The 21,529-nt window shown below is 27.7% G+C and overlaps 1 protein-coding gene across 1 annotated transcript in view; it reads right to left on the bottom strand.

Annotated features, from left to right (window-relative positions):
• The window catches only part of LOC126265928 (uncharacterized), a 198,452-nt gene that overhangs the window by 123,506 nt on the left and 53,417 nt on the right, over positions 1-21,529 (bottom strand). The window lies entirely within an intron of this gene.

Genomic DNA, 21,529 nt, shown 5'->3' with positions numbered 1-21,529 from the left:
CAAAATGTGTAACATCAATTACAAAAAGAATTTCGTATTTTCAATAGAATGTGTGAAATATAAGTTAAATAACATAGAAATTATATTAACACACTATAAGCGGGTCGGGTAAAAATACCTGCCTCGAGAACTGTCGCTTATTAGCGGGCCGGGTATTTTTACCTTTTTGAATGTACTTACTTTAAAAGCGGGGTAAGATAATTTTACTCTATTGGTTTACATACGGAACTGAAAGAATTATCTCTTATTGTTTGTTATGATTCAACAACTTGTACCATCGGCTACAGAATTGCATTATCACTTTTAAAGAGAAAATTGTATGGGACTATGAATTTTTCTTATTTATTTTGAATAACTGTATGATTTCTTTTTATATCCAATCTTATTTCTTTTAAGGAACTAAATTAAGACATACATTTAACTTCATAATTATTGCTGTTTGTGGAACAATAAATTAAACGTTTTTTGTCAATCAAAGTTTACTTTCAATTTAGTTATTTCGAATAATTGGATTATAAAATAAGGATTGTAAGCAATTTGACTATTTTGATCCACACGTAATGTTTATTATTATACTTTTTAAACGTTTGTTTACATAATAATGATAAAAAGCTATAAATTTGCGTCAACTTAAAGATGCTTTTATGCAGACCACTCATTTATAATTGTATGCAAATACAAAGCAAATTCGAAAATTTACTAACAAGAGGTGTTGAATATTTTTTAAAATAGTTCAGTATTTAGTCGGTATTCATAGGGTTATAAAATATACATATAAAATAAATAATGGCTTCTGACAGTGATAGCGAAGTTTACGCAGATAATTTATCGCAAATTTCAAATGATGTCGATATTGCTGAATTAGATAGCGAGTGTGAAAGTGATGAGGACTTCTTTCATCCTAGAAAACGTAGAGTTTTACCAATGCTGTCTAGTGATTTTGAACAAAGTGACAATGAAGAAGTTGAGTGGTCAGAATATGATAATCTTCCAAATATTGAACAATTTTTAGGACAAAGTGGCGTTGTTGTGATACCAAATAATCCGGAAAGTGTGATTGAAGTAGTTCAACTTTTCATAGGGAATGATTTGTTTGACTACATGGCAGAGGAAACTAATCGTTATCACTCACAAAATGTTGATAGGTTTAAAGACAGTGGAAAATCGGTGAAATGGAAAGACGTGTCTACGGTAGAATTAAAAAAAATGTTAGGACTACTTATGGGAAAGGTTCGTAAAGACAGTAGGGATGAATATTGGTCTACAGACAGAACAATCGAAACTCCAATTTTTGCGCAAGTGATGAGTAGAGATCGTTTCCGCCAAATATGGTATTCGTGGCATTTTTCTAACAATAAAACTGACATTAATGAAAGAGATCACATTAAAAAAATTCGACCAATCGTATCTTACTTTACATCAAAATTTGAACATGTATATAAGCCACAAGAGTTGTCATTAGATGAAAGTATTATAACATGGAGAGGTCGATTATCTTTCAAGGTGTATAATGCTTCAAAAATCACCGAATATGGAGTTCTTATTCGGATGGTTTGTGAAGCAAAAACGGGATATATATGCAATTTCCGAATATACCATGGTGAAGGAAGTCGACTTCGGGAAACAATTTTATACCTCCTACAGCCATATGAAAACTTATGGCACCATGTCTATATGGACAATTATTATAACAGTATTGATACGAGCCAAATCTTGTTACGACATGGATTCCGAAGTTGTGACACTATTCGTAAAAATAGAGGCCTTCCTACATGTATACAAAATGCAAATTTAAAAAAAGGTGAATCTATGTTTCGTCGCCGAAAAGACATTCTGTTACAATGTTGGCAATCAAAAAGACCAGTTCGAATGATATCTACAGTTCATTCAGCCCGTATTATAGAAAGTGCATATATTGATTGGAAGACAAAGAAAAACATTTGGAAGCCGATATGCGTTATTGATTACAATAAATTTATGAAAGGTGTCGATCGCGCTGATCAGTATTTGTAATATTATTCTATAGTACGGCGCAAAAAAAATGGACAAAAAGGGCAGTGATGTTATTACTAAACGGGGCTCTTTTCAATGCCTTTAAAGTATTTAAAACTTTAAATCTTAATTCAAAAATAAGTTATAAAACCTTTTTGCACGATGTGGCCAAAGAATGGATAAGTGGCAATGACGTAGATAATACTGACGATCCAGAACCCAGCACTTCTGGTACATGCAGAGGAAATGATATTCCAAATAGATTGTTAGTTACCAAAAAGCACAAAATTGTAAAAATATTTACGGGAGGCAAAAAAAAGAACCCTCAGAAACAATGTCGTGTTTGTGCTATTCACAAGAAAAGGAGTTTAACTTGTTTTATGTGTCAGTTTTGTAATGTGCCTCTTCATAAGGGAGAATGTTTTTTTAAATATCACACCGTAAAAAAATATTAGTATTAGTAAATATTTTAAAAAAAAAATAACATTTTAAACGTGCAATTTTTCGCACGCACATTAGTTTGAACTACCTGGTACCCGCCTATAGTGTGTTAATATACCGTACGAAAAATGCTCTTCGTGTCTGGATGTTGTAAGAGATGGATGCACGACAAAGAGAGAAAAGTTTTGCCCGGTAGTAAGAATCCCTACTCTCAGAGACAATGCGCCGTGCTGGTGCGCGCCGGCGCTCAATGTAAATTAATCTTTGCGAATGCATTTAGTATGCGTAGGGATGTAGTTCGAGTTCTTCGGATGCTCCATTTAAATTCCGTAACTTTGTATAATTTTCAATATGTAAAATGAAATATTTTTTGAGGGTATATCAAAAACAAAAATAAGTATTCTAAAAATAAACTACTTTTTTCAAAATAAAAATGTATCCCAAATCCCAAATAAAATATACTAAAAACAACGTCTGCGGAGACGAACCGCGTGCTAAACGCAGCAAAACCAAATGATCCCCTCCAGTCAGTTCGGCCCGCCCACATAATTGCATGTATATCTTTCCTTTTTGTTTACAAAGGGGTATTGATGTTCCGTCTTAATATGCGAGTAGACACGCTCATCATTTTTGATACGGTATACGGTCAGCGACAGATCTGCAGTTACACTTCAAATTCAGAATGTTTTGTTACTATGCATTGTTACTGTTAATTTTGAGTTTTTTATATATTTTAATTTTTAATTGTGTAAACTTTTTATTATTGTTGTTTATAGAAATATTATATATTTTATTAATATTGATGGAACATTTATTGCTTAGAATTTATTTTAGAACTTCTAATGTCAAATGCGATATGGTAAAAAACTGTAATACTTTCGTACGATATGAATATAAATCTTAATTACACATATTATATCATAATTAATTAAAATTTCTTTTAAATTAAATATATTAGAAGTAAGACAACAATTAGATGCTATTATACGAATTAAATAATCATAACTGTAACTATAAAAGTCGTATACATTAATATCCGATTCAAAAGGCAAAAGTGAACACAGCAATATTCTTAATTTGTCAAAAAATAAGCATGCGAGTCTTCAACAATACATCTGAAAATTTATTTAGCATTGCATTAAGGTCTTCATAAAAACAGTTCAGTTTAATTGACATTTTTTAAACCTCAATATAAAAAATAAAGTTACAACTCTCATTAAATATTCAGATTCTTTACTAGAACTGTGAACGAAAACAGTCTATATATAAAATTGTCTGATTTACGTTCTACGCCTCTGGATGAGTAATATACATGTTATGAATGTGATAAAGTGGATTCTACTCACCTAAAAACTGAGTGTTGGATTAGTTTCTTACAGATCAATTGCGTAGAATTTGGTTTATCGAACGAAGCACACACTACCACGGAACAACATAAACTGAGCAATCGCTATTTTGTGGGGGGTTTTGAACAAGATTGCTCTGTTGTCAATATTATGATTTCTGCGCATATAGAAACGGACTTGCCGCGGCCCGTGGATCGAACCAAACGCTTCGCTTTTTCAGCGTGCGACAAGGGGACCTAATTATTTGCCTCGTGAGTGTTGGCGTGTTTTTTGTTGCATTTCATACATAATGATTTCATAAATTTTAGTATTTATTGAAAGCCTGTTAACATCATAGCGTATGGAATTTCTTGAATAACTACGATCTTAAGAGCGGCGTTTACTAGACAAGGAATCATACTTTCGGCCAGAAAAGGATGCAAAACAAAACATAGCCCGAAATCAAACAAACATTCGGTTCCATAATGTTCGTCTGTAATTTTTTTTGCATAAAACAGGACCGCACTTGAGATCTCATACATATGAAATGAATTTACTGGTTGTAACTAGATTATGAAATTTATAATAGTAATGAATTCTTAATATATTTTTATTAATGGAAATTATATAAAATTAATATATAATACAATAATATATATATAATACAAACCTAATAAGTTTTGTGATATTTTCTTTTTTGTGAATTCTTACTATATTTAATAAAAATTATATAAAATTAATATATACAATAATATATATTAAAAATATAATAATATATACAGTTATTAACTTTTTTTAGTGCTAATAAGTTTTGTGATATTTTGTCGTATAGTCAATTGTAAACCAATCACATTTTATCATACAAACAAATATAATAAATACGTTATACAAATACGGAAGCCAATTTAAAATCTATTATTAATTTAAAAAAATGATCTCAAACTTAATACTGACCCTAGCTCTGAATTTGTATTTACTTCAAACTCTTACTTTCGCATCCTCAAAGAGATGAGTTATACAAATCAGTGCATGTAACCAGCCTGTAATTTTTTGTGTCGAAATATAAGTGAAATGTAATAACAAAACAAATGGATTTTTTCTGTTCGGGTAGAAATTTTAGTTCAGTTTTGGTGGTTGAAGAAACATCAGTTTCAAGCAGAGAAACAAATTTAGTCTTATTTTAGCCATCAGACAAAGTGTAATTTGTTATATACTTTTAAAGGTAAGATTTTTATTTAATTTAATTTTTTATATTGCTGTATTATTGTTTCGTATGTGTTATATATTTTTGTTACTTCATGTCATCAATTAATTAATTAATTTTTACTGTATCTGTCACAATTTTTACTTCAATTACTCGATCACAATTTTTGTAACGAATGCATAGATGAAACTGTAAATGCTTATGCAATGCGGCTCTTACCAAAGGATGGAACTGTTTGTTTGAATTCTCATAAACAACCGAAGGCCGAAAAAATACAGCATCGATATTATTTAAAAACATACTTTTGGTATAGTTGTAATAAGGTCTATTGTACTTTTTTATTAGTCCATTTGACGGCGCGTTTACAAAGAATATTGCATTGATGTTCCGATTTAGATCCGCGAATAAAGAAATCTTTAGTCGCGAATACAGAAATTGAGTCACATTTTTTTAATCCACATATAGTGAAACCGCGAGTTTACGAAGCGCGAATAAAAAGCTTTTTCTGTAAAATAAAAAGTTAAACTAAACACGAATTCACAAATACACTGAATCCTTAAAATTCCAAATTTCACAAACAACAATAAAATAACATACCACAGCAGGTCCAAAAAATAAACTTCACGTTGAAGTAATTCATAAAGACGAAGATTTTTGATCAACAAAATGCTTCCGAAATTAGATTCTATTTTAATTGTCTAGATCAAAAGATACTCTTATATAGAAGAGGGCGAAATTTACAATGTTTAGAAGCGCAGGAAAAAAGAACAAACAAATGTTAATTTAATAAAATATTAATTTTTAAAATAATTTGTTTCACTATGTTAAATTCCTATAAATTTCTTTCAAATTACAAAGTTTACGCATTAGTTTATTGTAATTATACATCAAAAAATATTGTATATTGTACTATATTATATAGAACAATAAACCGAATTTCCTGTTTAGATTTCCAGGTTAAAAATTTACTATTTAAATAATTTGATAACTATTTAAATAATGAGATTAAAATATTTATTTACATCACATAAATTTGATTAATGAGGAATAATAAATTATTTTTAAAAAAATATTTATATTATTTTTGAATTTCTTGTGTGATACAGACTCACATGTCGATGGCTTTCTTACATGTGACCTATTTGTAATTCTGAAATTAGTAGTATTATAAATCAAAAGTTTCTGAATTTTATTGCTATAATAACTGGTATAAAAATGTACAAATTTCTTTGAATATGTTCAGTCAATAAGCGATCTATGAATAATGAGTGGAACACATTACATACCCCCCTTTCTATGCCACAATCAGTTATACTTACAAATTTCTGTGATTATTCGGTTTACGTATGAAATCTTATTTTTCTAATTTGGAGCAAATTTAAAAAACGCCATATTTTTCTCGGAAAATTTTCACTGTACAGTCTTGTTAAATATCTAAGCTTTGATATGACATATTTTATTTACCAAAATATTCTTTATTTTTTGAGTTATTTGCTGTACAAACATGGTAGAAAATGACCTAAGTTTGACCATTAATAACTTTGTTGTTAAATAATACTACAACTTTAAAACTATGGCATGTCAAAAATCAAACATTTGTTAATCCACACCCAAAATTTGAAATAGATTAATTGCGTAGTTTTTGTGATTTGCTTTAAGTTGTTGGCGTTTGTATAAGGAATTTAAAACAGGGAGACGCCGCTCTTAACTGCTGCTTCACGTTTCAATTTACCAGTTTCAATAAAAATTTCAGTAATGGTACAATAACACACATCATCCAATTCATTTTAAATTTTATAATAAAAGATTTTACTTTAAATAATTCCCTTTAAATGTGCGTACTAAAAAGGTACCCCATACAGCAGCTCTATTAATTTTGGATCTCGTTTTCAGATTTTCTTTTGAAACTGATATTTCTTTGTTACAAATGTTGCATTTTAAAATAAATAATCTACATCGCACTGTTCTGTATCTGATACCTGATGAATTGATTTCAGTTCTAAAATATTAATTATCATCGTTGTCAGATATGATTTCCAAAAAAGATGCATTTTGCCAATTTGAATAAAAACTTACCGTTCATATTCTTCATTTATTTCTGAAAACGATCTTCTTTCACTTTTGCATGAGGTTAAATTAGACTTAATTCTAACTGAACGTAATGGGAACGTAATACACTAACAGATTCTTCGTTTGCACGTGAATTGAATACATTACCTAATATCTCATATAAAATATATCGCTAACATTGGATAGTTCTCATCTCGTTCTAAAAGATTATCCGCAATATATGATCCAATTTTCTCCAGTTCCCTTTTCCTTGTATATATAACTTTTGATTTTTTCCACGTTTCTTAGATCAAGAAGCAGATCTATGCGTTTTTTGCATTTTATAGAATAAAGATTTCTTTTATTTTATTATGTATACTATAATATATAATGTTGCATGCTTCTTTGATTTTAAATTTCATATTAAAATTATGTGTCACTTGATTTTTCAATTTTATAAGTCTAAGTTTACATAATACAAAATAGCTCAATCCAAACTTAACGCGTCAACAAAAGACAAGTTATGTAAAAACAAGAAAAAACGAAAAAATGTAATAGAAATAATTCAAAAATATTAATAATTTAGGTGAACCAATAATATGAACAAAAAAACTATATGTATTTAAATTCATTAAATTCGATTTGAACAATGAACGAGGAATACGCATCTATGCAGACGCATCCAATGGAAAGCCAAGGACACAAAAATACGAAATAATATCAAAATTGTGACAGATACAAATAAAAATTTATTAATTAATTGATGACATGATTTAAGAAATTTACATAACACATACGAAATATTAAAATTTACGAAATCATTATGGTCGAGATGCAGCAAAAAACACTTCAACAGTCACGAACCAAATAATTGAGTCCCTTTGTCGCGTGCCGCAAAGGCTACAGCTGTTGGTTCGTTCCACGACGGGTCCGTTTCTATATGCGTAGAAATCTTAATATTGATGATGTTTAATTATTATTTTATATCTTAAGTAAAATTTAAGTGCTTTACAATTTATTCATATAAAGAACAAATTAATTAATTTAATAAAGTTCGTTAATTTATATATACATATTTATTTTATAGGTTCAGATATATTTAAGAAAACGCAGAAACTATACATAGTAGCAGTAAAACAAAATAACATTAATAGGTATCTTAATACTAGAATTAAAACTAACTTTTACATGATCTTTAATTTAATGATAAAACTTTAATATTCGGAATATTCATATTACAAATACATCAATTAATATAAACACAGTTAAGATACTATCAAAGTACTGGACAAATATGATAACTAAGTAGTAAGAAGATACAAAAGCTCTCAATTCAATCAATTTTGAGATACACATGTAAAACACAATAATATTAGTAGATACCTTAATACTAGGATTAAAATTAATTCTTAAAAATGATTTTTAATTTAATGATAAAACTATCTTAGAACTAGCATCACAAATGTAAAATTAATTGTTTATAATAAGTTATTACATATAATTTATTTTTGCGAATATTCATATTATAAATAATACATCAATTAATATAAACACAGTAATAATAAGCAAGCTAATCAGTTCAATTCATTGACAAAGATCCGAATTAATATTTGTTTCATAATTTGTGAGTCATATAAAGGGTTTACAGACTCACACACAAAGAAATTACATGTGGAATTGTTGATAAGAAACTATAATCATTAAAAGTTCAAATTAAAGAGGACAATATTCATATTTTTCAATATAAAGTATAAGAATTTTCTTTCATGTGTTATGTATGTAAAATAAATTGTAAACGATACCAACTTCATCATATTATACAAATGACAAACAGCAACGAAGACCTTGTTGCGACATTGTTTTAACGTATACGACGGTGATAAGCTGAGAAAAATGTAATATAAATTGACCACTTTGCAACGAAAACATTATTTTGTAGAGTAATGTTATATACATGAGAGTATGCCGAAATGAGTGTGATAAAATTAATAATAATTCCAATCAATGTCGATCTTAATATCCTAATTAATATAGATATTCAAACAATGTTCACGAACAAATTCTTTGCAGAATCGGGTGTCACATAGGGAACATGACATGACAAGACGAGATATGCGTCTACGTGGAATAAAATTTTTAATGTTATATAAAAACATCTTAAGAACTTACGAAAAAGTGTAATATTAAGTGTTGATTACAGATTGACGATTTAAACAATTCAGTACAACGACAACTGAGGTTTACATTCCTGATGATGAAGATACGAACTGAACTATTGACATTACATAGAAAATAATCACTATGGTGAAAATTCTATACATCCTAAAGAATTTGTTTGTAAATTCCAAAGAACAATGAAAAATAAATCAGTCAAATCATTTTATTTTCATTTTTTACGCATCATTTTGCACATTTTAACAATAGTGACTTTCGGGGAAAATGATCGATAATGTTGAACTGATTTATCTAAAATATTGAATGGTAGGTATTGTCACCAAAGAGTTTAAAAGTTTAATGTAACGGTTAAGGTTTATAGGTCGACGTTTGTTGGAATTATTTCCTGACAATTCTTGTTTAATATGAAAAAAAAATCTTATTCATTTTTGTATTTGCATACTGGATCGCGGGTGCTACAGTTTCATTTAAATATTTATATGAATTTTTCGACAATTTGTATAATATGAAAAACTTCTGTAATTCTTTTGCCACGATAATTAATCTTGTTGGCAAACAGATGCGATCTGCTACAAAAATCGTGTCACGCCGAATTCGAGTCTCTATAACAAATTGTTTTTAAAATTAGACGTCGTTACATAAAGTATTAACGTTTAACATTTACAAGAAATTTTATCATTGAATATTATTTTCTACACTTCTAAATATGAAATAAATCTATACTCTTATTTTATTGCCCAAACAAAATGCGTAATATAATATGTTCCAACAAATATATTGATTTGTCAATTTTTTAACAAGCTTATTCTATAATTGTATAATTATTTCGATCCACTATGCAAATACAAAAATGAATAAGATTTTTTTTATATTAAAAAATAATTGTCAGGAAATAATTCCAACAAACGTCGTTAACCGTTACATTAAACTTTTAAACTCTTTGATCACAATACCTACCATTCAATATTTTAGATAAATCAGTTCAACATTATCGATAATTTTCCCCGAAAAGTCATCATTGTTAAAATGTGCAAAATCGCTTTTAGAAAATGCGAAAAGAATGAAAATGAAATGATTTGACTGATTTATTTTTCATTGTTCTTTGGAATTTACAAACAAATTCTTTAGGAAGTATAGAATTTTCACCATAGTGATTATTTTCTATGTATTTTATTTAGACTATTTTATCAGAGAAAATAATAAAATTAAATTGATCAGTCAGTTTTCTCTCAGTTTATTTTAGTCTAAGTGTAATTTATGTGTATTTTCTGTTTTGCTTGACATATTTTAAATAAGACACAACGTTGGTCAAGCACTCGATAATTTGATGTTGTTACGTTACATTTTTTATTAATTATTAATCTAGTTGTTGCAAGCTTCTTAAAAACATGTGGCCTTCCATTCGGAGTAATGAGCACTGCCAAATAGCTACAGTGGCATTTATTTGCAGAGAGTTTCTAAGAGAAGGGCAGTTTAATTATAACCGCCTTGTAAGTTTTGTAAAATACTAAATAATTCTTCCTACTATCATTTTTACATTATCGGTGAACTAAAAGGATATATTGCCAAGCGGAATATGGTGTTAGAAAAGAGATTGTACAAACAAACTATCCGTTATGCTATCAAAATTTATTAATGTAAATAGTTCAGTTCGTATCTTCATCATCAGGAATGTAAACCCCAGTTGTCGTTGTACTGGGTCAATCTGTAATCAACATTTAATATTACACTTTTTCGTAAGTTCTTAAGATGTTTTTATATAATATTAAAAATCTTATTCCACATGGACGCATATCTTGTCTTGTTATGTCATGTTTTCTATGTGACACCCGAACCTGCAAAGAATTTGTTCGTAAACATTGTTTGAATATCTATATTAATTATTATTTAATGATCGATATTGATTGGAATTATTACTAATTTTATCACACTCATTTCGGCATACTCTCATGTATATAACATACTCTACAAAATAATGTTTTCGTTGCAAAGTGGTCAATTTACATTACTTTTTTCTGAGCTTATCACTGTCGTATACGTTAAAACAATGTCGCAACAAGGTCTTCGTTGCTGTTTGTCATTTGTATAATATAATGAAGTCAATATCGTTCACAATTTATTTTACATACATAATACATGAAAGAAAATTCTCATACTTTATATTTAAAAATATGAATATTGTCCTCTTTAATTTGAACTTTTAATGATTATAGTTTAATTTTTTATCAACAATTCCACATGTAATTTCTTTGTGTGTGAGTCTGTAAACCACTTTATATGACTCACTAATTATGAAACAAATATTAATTCCTCAATGTAATGTTGAACTGATTAGCGTACTTTTTATTATTGTTAAATATAATATTCTGGGCCTTGAATGCTACAAAACAATTTTTTTGTTAGAAGTATTCGAAGAAATGAAGAAAACGTACCACCGAATGACAATCATGCTACTTCATGATGACGTGAGTTATCATACATCTCGTCACACAACTGAGTTTTTGAACCATGTTGGAGTAATGGTGGCAAAAGTGCTTTGGAAATTAATTCACATAAAAAAATGTGTTATTCTTCATGGAGAATATTTTAAAAAACAATAAACGATTAAAATTTGTTTATATACGTGTATCTCAAAAGTGATCGAACATCCATATGTGAGAGCTTATGTATCTTCTGAGAGACTTAGTTATCATATTTGTCCAATACTTTGATAGTATCTTTACTGTGTTTATATTTAATTGATGTATTTGTAATATGAATATTCCGAATACTAAATTATATGTAATGTAATAAGAAAGTTTCATCATTAAATTAAAGATCATGTAAAAGTTAGTTTTAATTCTAGTATTAAGATACCTATTAATGTTATTTTGTTTTACTGCTACTATGTATAATTTCTGCGTATTCTTAAATATATCTGAACCTATAATATAAATATGTATATATAAATTAACGAACGTTATTAAATTAATTAATACATGAATACATTGTAAAGCACTTAAATTTTACTTAAGATATAAAATAATAATTAAACTGTGTATATTCATTTTCGTTTACGAATTCGTCATGAGAGTACTTCAATTTTTGTTAACGCATAATTGATAAATATAAATTAACGAACGTTTTTTAAGAATAATTCAAACAATTCTTTCAGACTTTAAAACTAAGTCTGATTAATAGAAAAACGACGGTGAATTTCGCGAATTTCATATATTCAAGTTACGCTTGCTATAAAACACTATTTTACTTCGCGGCTAATGTAAACACACAGAACACCCAAGAAGTACCAACCTCCTACTAAATATGAGAAACAACACTGGACGAGAAATTGATTTGTAGTGATTAAATTATTCAATAGATGTCGCCTTTATAGTTTTCTGTATTTGACATTTGGAAAAAATGGCGGGAAGAGTTTCAAATTCAAATTAATTGGTATATAATTATTGATTGAATTATGAGAAATAAAACAAGCTATGGAATTAAAACATTTTTATTACAAATTATTTATTGTACATTATAAAAAAATACATCTTCTATATATATATATATAACAAAAATAAATAAATACAAATACAACACAATACATTTCTTCAACAACAATAACAAAAAACAACATAAAAATAAATAACAATTCTAAATAAATATATATACAAGATAATAACAAATAAATAAAACATTATAAAAAATACATCAGTCTTATATATACTATAAGTATAACAAAATAAATATCTTAAATAACAATAACAAACAAATAAACATATATAAGACAATAACAAATAAATATTAACTCTCAAAAATAAATATACAATATTCTAATTTCAAAATCAACATATACAGCAAATACAGATAAAAATATATTTCATACATACGATGAACAGTCTGAAAAACTCAAAATAAATAAAAAATTTACTCTAAAGACAAAATAATTAAAATTTTCTATGAAATTTGGGACCCCCTTTTTTATTATTATCTTTAAGATATTTATACAAGGTTAATCTGATACAATTATCCAAAATATTACTTTTACAATCATGAATAGAACAAAATTTGTAAGTATCAGAAATTTTAGAAAAATAGATTTTAAAATTGATTTCTAAAGAATTTTGATGAGCATGAATATCTAAAAATTTGTATAATTCAATATGAATGACTGAAATAAAATTAATCAACAAATCGCTGGGGTAAATTAATTTATTATTTTTTTCATCATACTCCTTAAAAGATATAAAAAGATGATTTTCTGTAACAAATTCAGATAAGAGAGCCCCATGGCATGAATCGCAGTGTGGAATTTGAATTTTTTTCAATAAATACCCAGCTACATAAGCAGCCCCTTGAAAGGAACTACTTTCATTAAAATAATTTTCAACATTTATGAAATCTGACTCGAAAATACAAACATTCGGGTTCGAAACAGACTTTACGGAATTTAGAATAAATTTGGAAAATGCCCCTAAAGAATTGCCACCATCATCTTTTGAATTACTATTAACTATTATAGGAAGGCTTAATTTATTTAAAACTACTGTTTTTAGAGCTGCAATAAATTGGTGGCATGTTGGCTTAGTATTAAAGAAACCGTGTTGGCGAACTTGACAAAATAAATTTTCAATTGGATCTTGATTTAATAATCTAGTGTTCAAAGATTCATAGCCTTCCTTTCGTAAATCGCGCCATAAAGAAATAACAGCCCTTATTGTGACCTCCCACCCTTTAATAAAATTATACTGGTTAGTAATATTTTTTCTAGTCACAGTATCGAAAATTTTCCAATTTTGAATTTTAAGCAAAATTTCATTCCAAAACTCCAAATGGTCAGAAGACTCAGTGACAGCAAATTTTAAATTACTATATTTATCATTAAGCGATTGAGAACAATTTAGATCAGAATTTAAATAAAAATGTATGTCATGTTTATCTGAAATCGGCCCCAACTCGTCTTCATCTGTTTCTACTACCAAATGCTCTTGAAATTTACTATTTTTATTACATTTGACACCCATGCCATTTAATGAATCGAATAGAGTGTTCATCGTACGTACAAATTCAGCAGTATAAGTAGCATCTGTCGGCAATTTATTATTAGAAACCATAGAAAAAATACAAGAAGAAACAGAATGACTAAGTTGATGGACTGCAAAAGAGACTTTCATTTTAGTGTACGAATTCTTAAAATCGAAATGCTGATCAGTTAATTTAGGACACATTCGAAAATTACCATTAGACTTATCTAGAACATAAGATTGGATAATATATTCAAATTTAGCAAATTTATCTTTTTCGAATTCGATGTCACCACGCAAAAGAGAGTTTCTAGAATTCTTATATAAATGAGGAACATCAAAAATTTTATAAATACGACAACCATTTACTTCAAAATAAAATGAACTTGAATTCTGAGAATTTTCATTAGATAAATAGTTTAATGCACCTCTATTTGTACTACCTTGATCGCAAATTGTAACTCTAACATTTAAACCAATTTCTTGAAGACTAGAGATAACTTGAACGATAAGAGATTTTAAATTTAATGCTGGAACAGTATATAATTATTGATTGAATTATGAGAAATAAAACAAGCTATGGAATTAAAACATTTTTATTACAAATTATTTATTGTACATTATAAAAAAATACATCTTCTATATATATATATATATAACAAAAATAAATAAATACAAATACAACACAATACATTTCTTCAACAACAATAACAAAAAACAACATAAAAATAAATAACAATTCTAAATAAATATATATACAAGATAATAACAAATAAATAAAACATTATAAAAAATACATCAGTCTTATATATACTATAAGTATAACAAAATAAATATCTTAAATAACAATAACAAACAAATAAACATATATAAGACAATAACAAATAAATATTAACTCTCAAAAATAAATATACAATATTCTAATTTCAAAATCAACATATACAGCAAATACAGATAAAAATATATTTCATACATACGATGAACAGTCTGAAAAACTCAAAATAAATAAAAAATTTACTCTAAAGACAAAATAATTAAAATTTTCTATGAAATTTGGGACCCCCTTTTTTATTATTATCTTTAAGATATTTATACAAGGTTAATCTGATACAATTATCCAAAATATTACTTTTACAATCATGAATAGAACAAAATTTGTAAGTATCAGAAATTTTAGAAAAATAGATTTTAAAATTGATTTCTAAAGAATTTTGATGAGCATGAATATCTAAAAATTTGTATAATTCAATATGAATGACTGAAATAAAATTAATCAACAAATCGCTGGGGTAAATTAATTTATTATTTTTTTCATCATACTCCTTAAAAGATATAAAAAGATGATTTTCTGTAACAAATTCAGATAAGAGAGCCCCATGGCATGAATCGCAGTGTGGAATTTGAATTTTTTTCAATAAATACCCAGCTACATAAGCAGCCCCTTGAAAGGAACTACTTTCATTAAAATAATTTTCAACATTTATGAAATCTGACTCGAAAATACAAACATTCGGGTTCGAAACAGACTTTACGGAATTTAGAATAAATTTGGAAAATGCCCCTAAAGAATTGCCACCATCATCTTTTGAATTACTATTAACTATTATAGGAAGGCTTAATTTATTTAAAACTACTGTTTTTAGAGCTGCAATAAATTGGTGGCATGTTGGCTTAGTATTAAAGAAACCGTGTTGGCGAACTTGACAAAATAAATTTTCAATTGGATCTTGATTTAATAATCTAGTGTTCAAAGATTCATAGCCTTCCTTTCGTAAATCGCGCCATAAAGAAATAACAGCCCTTATTGTGACCTCCCACCCTTTAATAAAATTATACTGGTTAGTAATATTTTTTCTAGTCACAGTATCGAAAATTTTCCAATTTTGAATTTTAAGCAAAATTTCATTCCAAAACTCCAAATGGCCAGAAGACTCAGTGACAGCAAATTTTAAATTACTATATTTATCATTAAGCGATTGAGAACAATTTAGATCAGAATTTAAATAAAAATGTATGTCATGTTTATCTGAAATCGGCCCCAACTCGTCTTCATCTGTTTCTACTACCAAATGCTCTTGAAATTTACTATTTTTATTACATTTGACACCCATGCCATTTAATGAATCGAATAGAGTGTTCATCGTACGTACAAATTCAGCAGTATAAGTAGCATCTGTCGGCAATTTATTATTAGAAACCATAGAAAAAATACAAGAAGAAACAGAATGACTAAGTTGATGGACTGCAAAAGAGACTTTCATTTTAGTGTACGAATTCTTAAAATCGAAATGCTGATCAGTTAATTTAGGACACATTCGAAAATTACCATTAGACTTATCTAGAACATAAGATTGGATAATATATTCAAATTTAGCAAATTTATCTTTTTCGAATTCGATGTCACCACGCAAAAGAGAGTTTCTAGAATTCTTATATAAATGAGGAACATCAAAAATTTTATAAATACGACAACCATTTACTTCAAAATAAAATGAACTTGAATTCTGAGAATTTTCATTAGATAAATAGTTTAATGCACCTCTATTTGTACTACCTTGATCGCAAATTGTAACTCTAACATTTAAACCAATTTCTTGAAGACTAGAGATAACTTGAACGATAAGAGATTTTAAATTTAATGCTGGAACAGTACCTTTAGAAAAATAGTATGCCACAACTTCTTTCCAATTATCAGACAATCCTCGAATCATGAAAACTAGAGCATGGTCAGCTTTTCTAGAAGTTTTACCAATGTGACCAAAATCTTCAAAACCACAAATATTTTGATTTTTAATATTAAAATGTAAACCTGAACTTAAAGATATTTCATCAAAAATTAATGAACAATTTTTATCTTTTAAACTACTTGTTACTGATTTTAAATGATCAAAGTATAATTTATTAATTCCACAATCAAACTGAATTTTTCCTAAAAGACTTTTAAGTGTAGAAATTGAGGGCAAAGAAAAATGAGTCGATAAATATCTATAAAGTTTACCACTACGTTTATACATACTAAGAGCAAACGATTTATCTTCCAGGGACCAGACTCTACCATGGACTTTACGAGAAGCATTTCGAAGTTGAGAAGATATGAATGTTTTGGTGACATCGTTTAAGTGATCACAAAGATTTTCTAAATTTCCTGTTTTAAAGATACTGCGGAGATTATCAATATCAGATTTTTGTTTATTACAACGATATTTTAATTTAGAAATTTTAGATATTGCCGATCGATGCAACTTATACAGTCTACATGTGTTCTCAGCCTGTTTCGAAATTTTTTAGTGATAAGTTCTCTAGAGCGACAATATGTATGATCATGTAGGAAATTTAACACATTGGAATTATTATAAGAATTCAAACTACTTTGAGAAGAAAGATCATGATGTAAATTATCTGAATGACTATAAGGGTGATTAATTGAACCATTGGAATTGTTAGAATTTGAACTTTTCAACAAGATATTTGAATGAATTATCATTTTAGGATTAGAAATAGAAACACTTGGTTTAGCAATAGGTGAAAGACTACAAAAATTTAAACTACTAACATTATCTTTGACAGTGGAATTATTAGAAGAGGGATTACAATTACTAGAATTCAAATTAGACAATGAACTTTCAAAAACATTAAAATTAAGATCTCTGGAAGTGGACGGAATAGACTGACTAGAATTCAAATTAGACAATGAACTTTCAAAAACATTAAAATTAAGATCTCTGGAAGTGGACGGAATAGACTGACTAGAATTCAAATTAGACAATGAATTTTCAAAAACATCCAAATTAAGATCTCTGGAAGTGGAAGGAATATGAGAATGAAAAAGTAGTGGTGGCAAAGGAACTGTTTTAGGTTTAAGGCGACGAATTTTTCTTGTCACAGAGAAATCTGATGGAGAGAAATGGTCTTCACAGACATGAAATGTTTTGATAGAAGGATTAATATTACAAATTGAACGCCAAATTAAATTTAATTTAGAATCAGAAGGTGGCTTAAAAAAAGATTTATTTTTAAAATTAGGATTATGAACATCACTATAATATGTATTAAAACATGAAGGATAGTTGCAAATTTTGACACAGTAACCAGACAGAGGCTGAGGCTGAGAACTCATGGCTGAATTTCGTAAGATTATAAAATAAAATCACAGAAAAATATCACAGAAAAAAATTCAATATTCTACTAAAACTACCTAATTCCCATTGATCGAACCTTCCCAGTCTAGTTGGAACCTAGAATGCCTACTTTTAATAATAAATATATATAATAAGATTAACATACCTAAAAAGTGCCGAGTCTATTCTGGTTAAATTAATGGTCCGGGAGCCTATTTAACCTACAAAATAACATTAATTTATTCAACAGATAGAAAAAGTATATTAATATATAAAGCATCTTATTCAAATTTGAGGTTATTTTATTTCTAATATAAATGTAATATAAAATAAACATCTTAAGTACTAAATTATTGAATAACAAAGCATAGAATCCAAGTATGATTTTATTTAGTAAGAAATTATAAGAAATAACTTACCTAAAACAAAAATTTCAAACCATTTTATTCATTCACTCCATTCCATCCTCCCGGCACCTTCGGATAGAAGCCCGCGCTAAAAACGCGGGCTTTTAAAATTACTCGCGCCATATTTAAATACTGCGTTGCGATTGGTCAAAAAATTAACGAACAAATCTAGTTAAATAGCCATTACCAATTGTCATACCAACATTATAAACAACATATCAATTTTAAAAAACGAGTGTATCTTCGGGAACATTCGGTTGTTTCCATTCGGTCCTATTCACTTGCCCCCCCATGTGTAAACATAAGCATGCGGGTCCCCTCCAGTAACGACCCGAACCCGAAAAACCGAATCTTGCCGAGTCCAAAGGGTGTCATATCATTCAAAGGGGTCCATATGGTGTCATATCATTGCAATAAAGTATCATCCGATTAAATGCGAAGGGTACCCGTACGCGCCCGAAGTTCTCGTGTTCCCACTCAAAATTTTCGCGCGTAACGTAGGACGGCTCGTTATTTAGGGTTTATTAAACATGTGAAATTTTTAATAATCAAATATAAATAGAAATTAATTTCAACGGTATATATGTAAGGGATTGTAAGCACTACTTGGAATAATCATCTGTTTGACAATAGTTGTCAATGAATAATGTAACAGTTGTATGTATTGGGTTATTAATCTGGGATAGATTTCTAAATTATAATTTATCACAGGGTTTAAATCTTCATTAACGTTAACATTTTTAAGTCAAAACAGTTGGAAACTTATTTGTAGTACATTAATCTTTATTATTTGCTTGATATAGTTATATATAACGAACATGTTAATGAAGAATGTATATAAATTAAAACATGTTTGGGTGGGATTGAAAGTAAAAAGTATTAATGTAATAATATTACTTAAAATTTGTAAGCAACAAAAATTAATATGGTAATTAACAACTAACTTTTAATTAATCCTATTAGTAATTTAATTTAATAAATTAAATAAATAATAAGAAAATAAATCTAAAACTATTAGACTAAGTTCACGTAATATCACCTTGGTGGATAATCTGAAATATAAAGATAATTTAACATTGAATAGTTCTTTTTAAAATCATTTTTACCTTATATTGGGATACAAATATCAATAATAATAATCTGAAGCATTTATTGTCATCTGCACAACAATCACAGCTTTGTAAAATAAAATACCGTATTATAAAGGCTAAAATATGAATTATAATATATTATATATTTAAAAATACATATTATCTCTATTATATGGAGCTGAAATACTTATTCAAATTAGACATTTTACCAAATTTTTTTATATAATTAATTATCTTATTGACACAGATACTTTAAACTTAATCCCGTGCCAAATTTCAACAATATGTCTAATTAATTTGAATTCCCTCCAATTAAATGTCTTTTTTCACTGTATGAAGATAGATGGGGGAGAACCGGTGCTAAAATACATATTCAACTTTCAATAATATATTTTGTTAATTTTTATTACTTAAGTTAGGTTAGGTTAAGTTAGGTTAGGTTAGGTTAGGTTAGGTTAGGTTAGATTATGTTAAGTTAGGTTAGGTTAGTTTAGAATTTGCTGTATAAACTTGGTAGAAAATGACCTAAGTTTGATCACTAATATATTTTTTATTAAAGAATATTACGACTTCAAAACTATCTCATGTTAAAGATCAAACATTTATTAATCCAAACCCAAAATGTGAAATAGATTGATTCCGTAGTTTTTGAGAATTGTTCCAAGTCGTCGACGGCGTTTGTATAGTGAATTTAACACAGGGAGACGCTGCTTTTAAAGTTTAAGTTTGTGTTAATATTTATTAATTGACATTGAGTTTTTCATGACAATAAAAATATTCAAAATAATTTTATATATTAAGATTTAACGATAAAAATCCATAAAATAAAGAATTATTTTTGAAATGTGTTTTTGTCCATATTTAAAAAGGTTAAACTGCTCCGATTTTCCGTTAAAAACAAAGAACATAATCCAAAAGGTTCACTTTTATGGATAATTTTAAAATAAGAAACAAATATCAGTTAACTTTTTAATTTAATATATTTTGAGTATACGATAATATTAGTCATATATTTTATTTTTATATACGTTTGTTGTGTTACATATATTTACAAGCCCGTGTGTATATTCAAATTTTTAATATTATATTTTAATGTTCGAATTTAAAATGCAGAGATAAATAATTGTACATAACAATTTTTTGAAATGAACATTAAAATTTTTAAAGATTTGAACATTGAAAGTATATGGATGTATATAACACATAAACAAAATAACAGAGAAAAATTCACGAGATATTACTTACAATAATAAATAAAATTATTGAAATTAATTGTGACTTAAAATTACTTGGTTACGTTAGTTATTAATATCATATTTGTTTAAAAATTTATTTATAAAATTTCACACTTTGTACATAATGTTTCAAAAGTATTGAAGTTCAATATTTCTTTATTAAAATTATTAAACAAACTTTTAGTCTGGAGTAGTTAGTATTAAAATAACTTCATAAACCGTGTCATTAATTTATAAACGAAGATTCTTCCTATGTTGACATAAACAATACTTAATTTTACTCCAAAAAAGATTTATATCTGCTTCGCATATTAGAAAATATCTACGCATTTCCAGCAGAATTACCAAGATTTGTATATTCTACGGTTTGCTATACTGAACACGCCGTTTTTGGTCGACAGCCCCGGTCCAAATCCGTCGCGCCGCTGTTCGCAGAAAGCCATCGCGCGGCCGGCTTTCGTATGCCTTCGCATTTATTCGTCAAAAGTC

The sequence above is a fragment of the Aethina tumida genome, chromosome 6 (assembly GCF_024364675.1).
Source record: "Aethina tumida isolate Nest 87 chromosome 6, icAetTumi1.1, whole genome shotgun sequence".
NCBI classification, from domain to species: domain Eukaryota; kingdom Metazoa; phylum Arthropoda; class Insecta; order Coleoptera; family Nitidulidae; genus Aethina; species Aethina tumida.
Note: the sequence above shows the minus strand (reverse complement) of the source record. Positions and strands in the feature narration are given on the sequence as shown.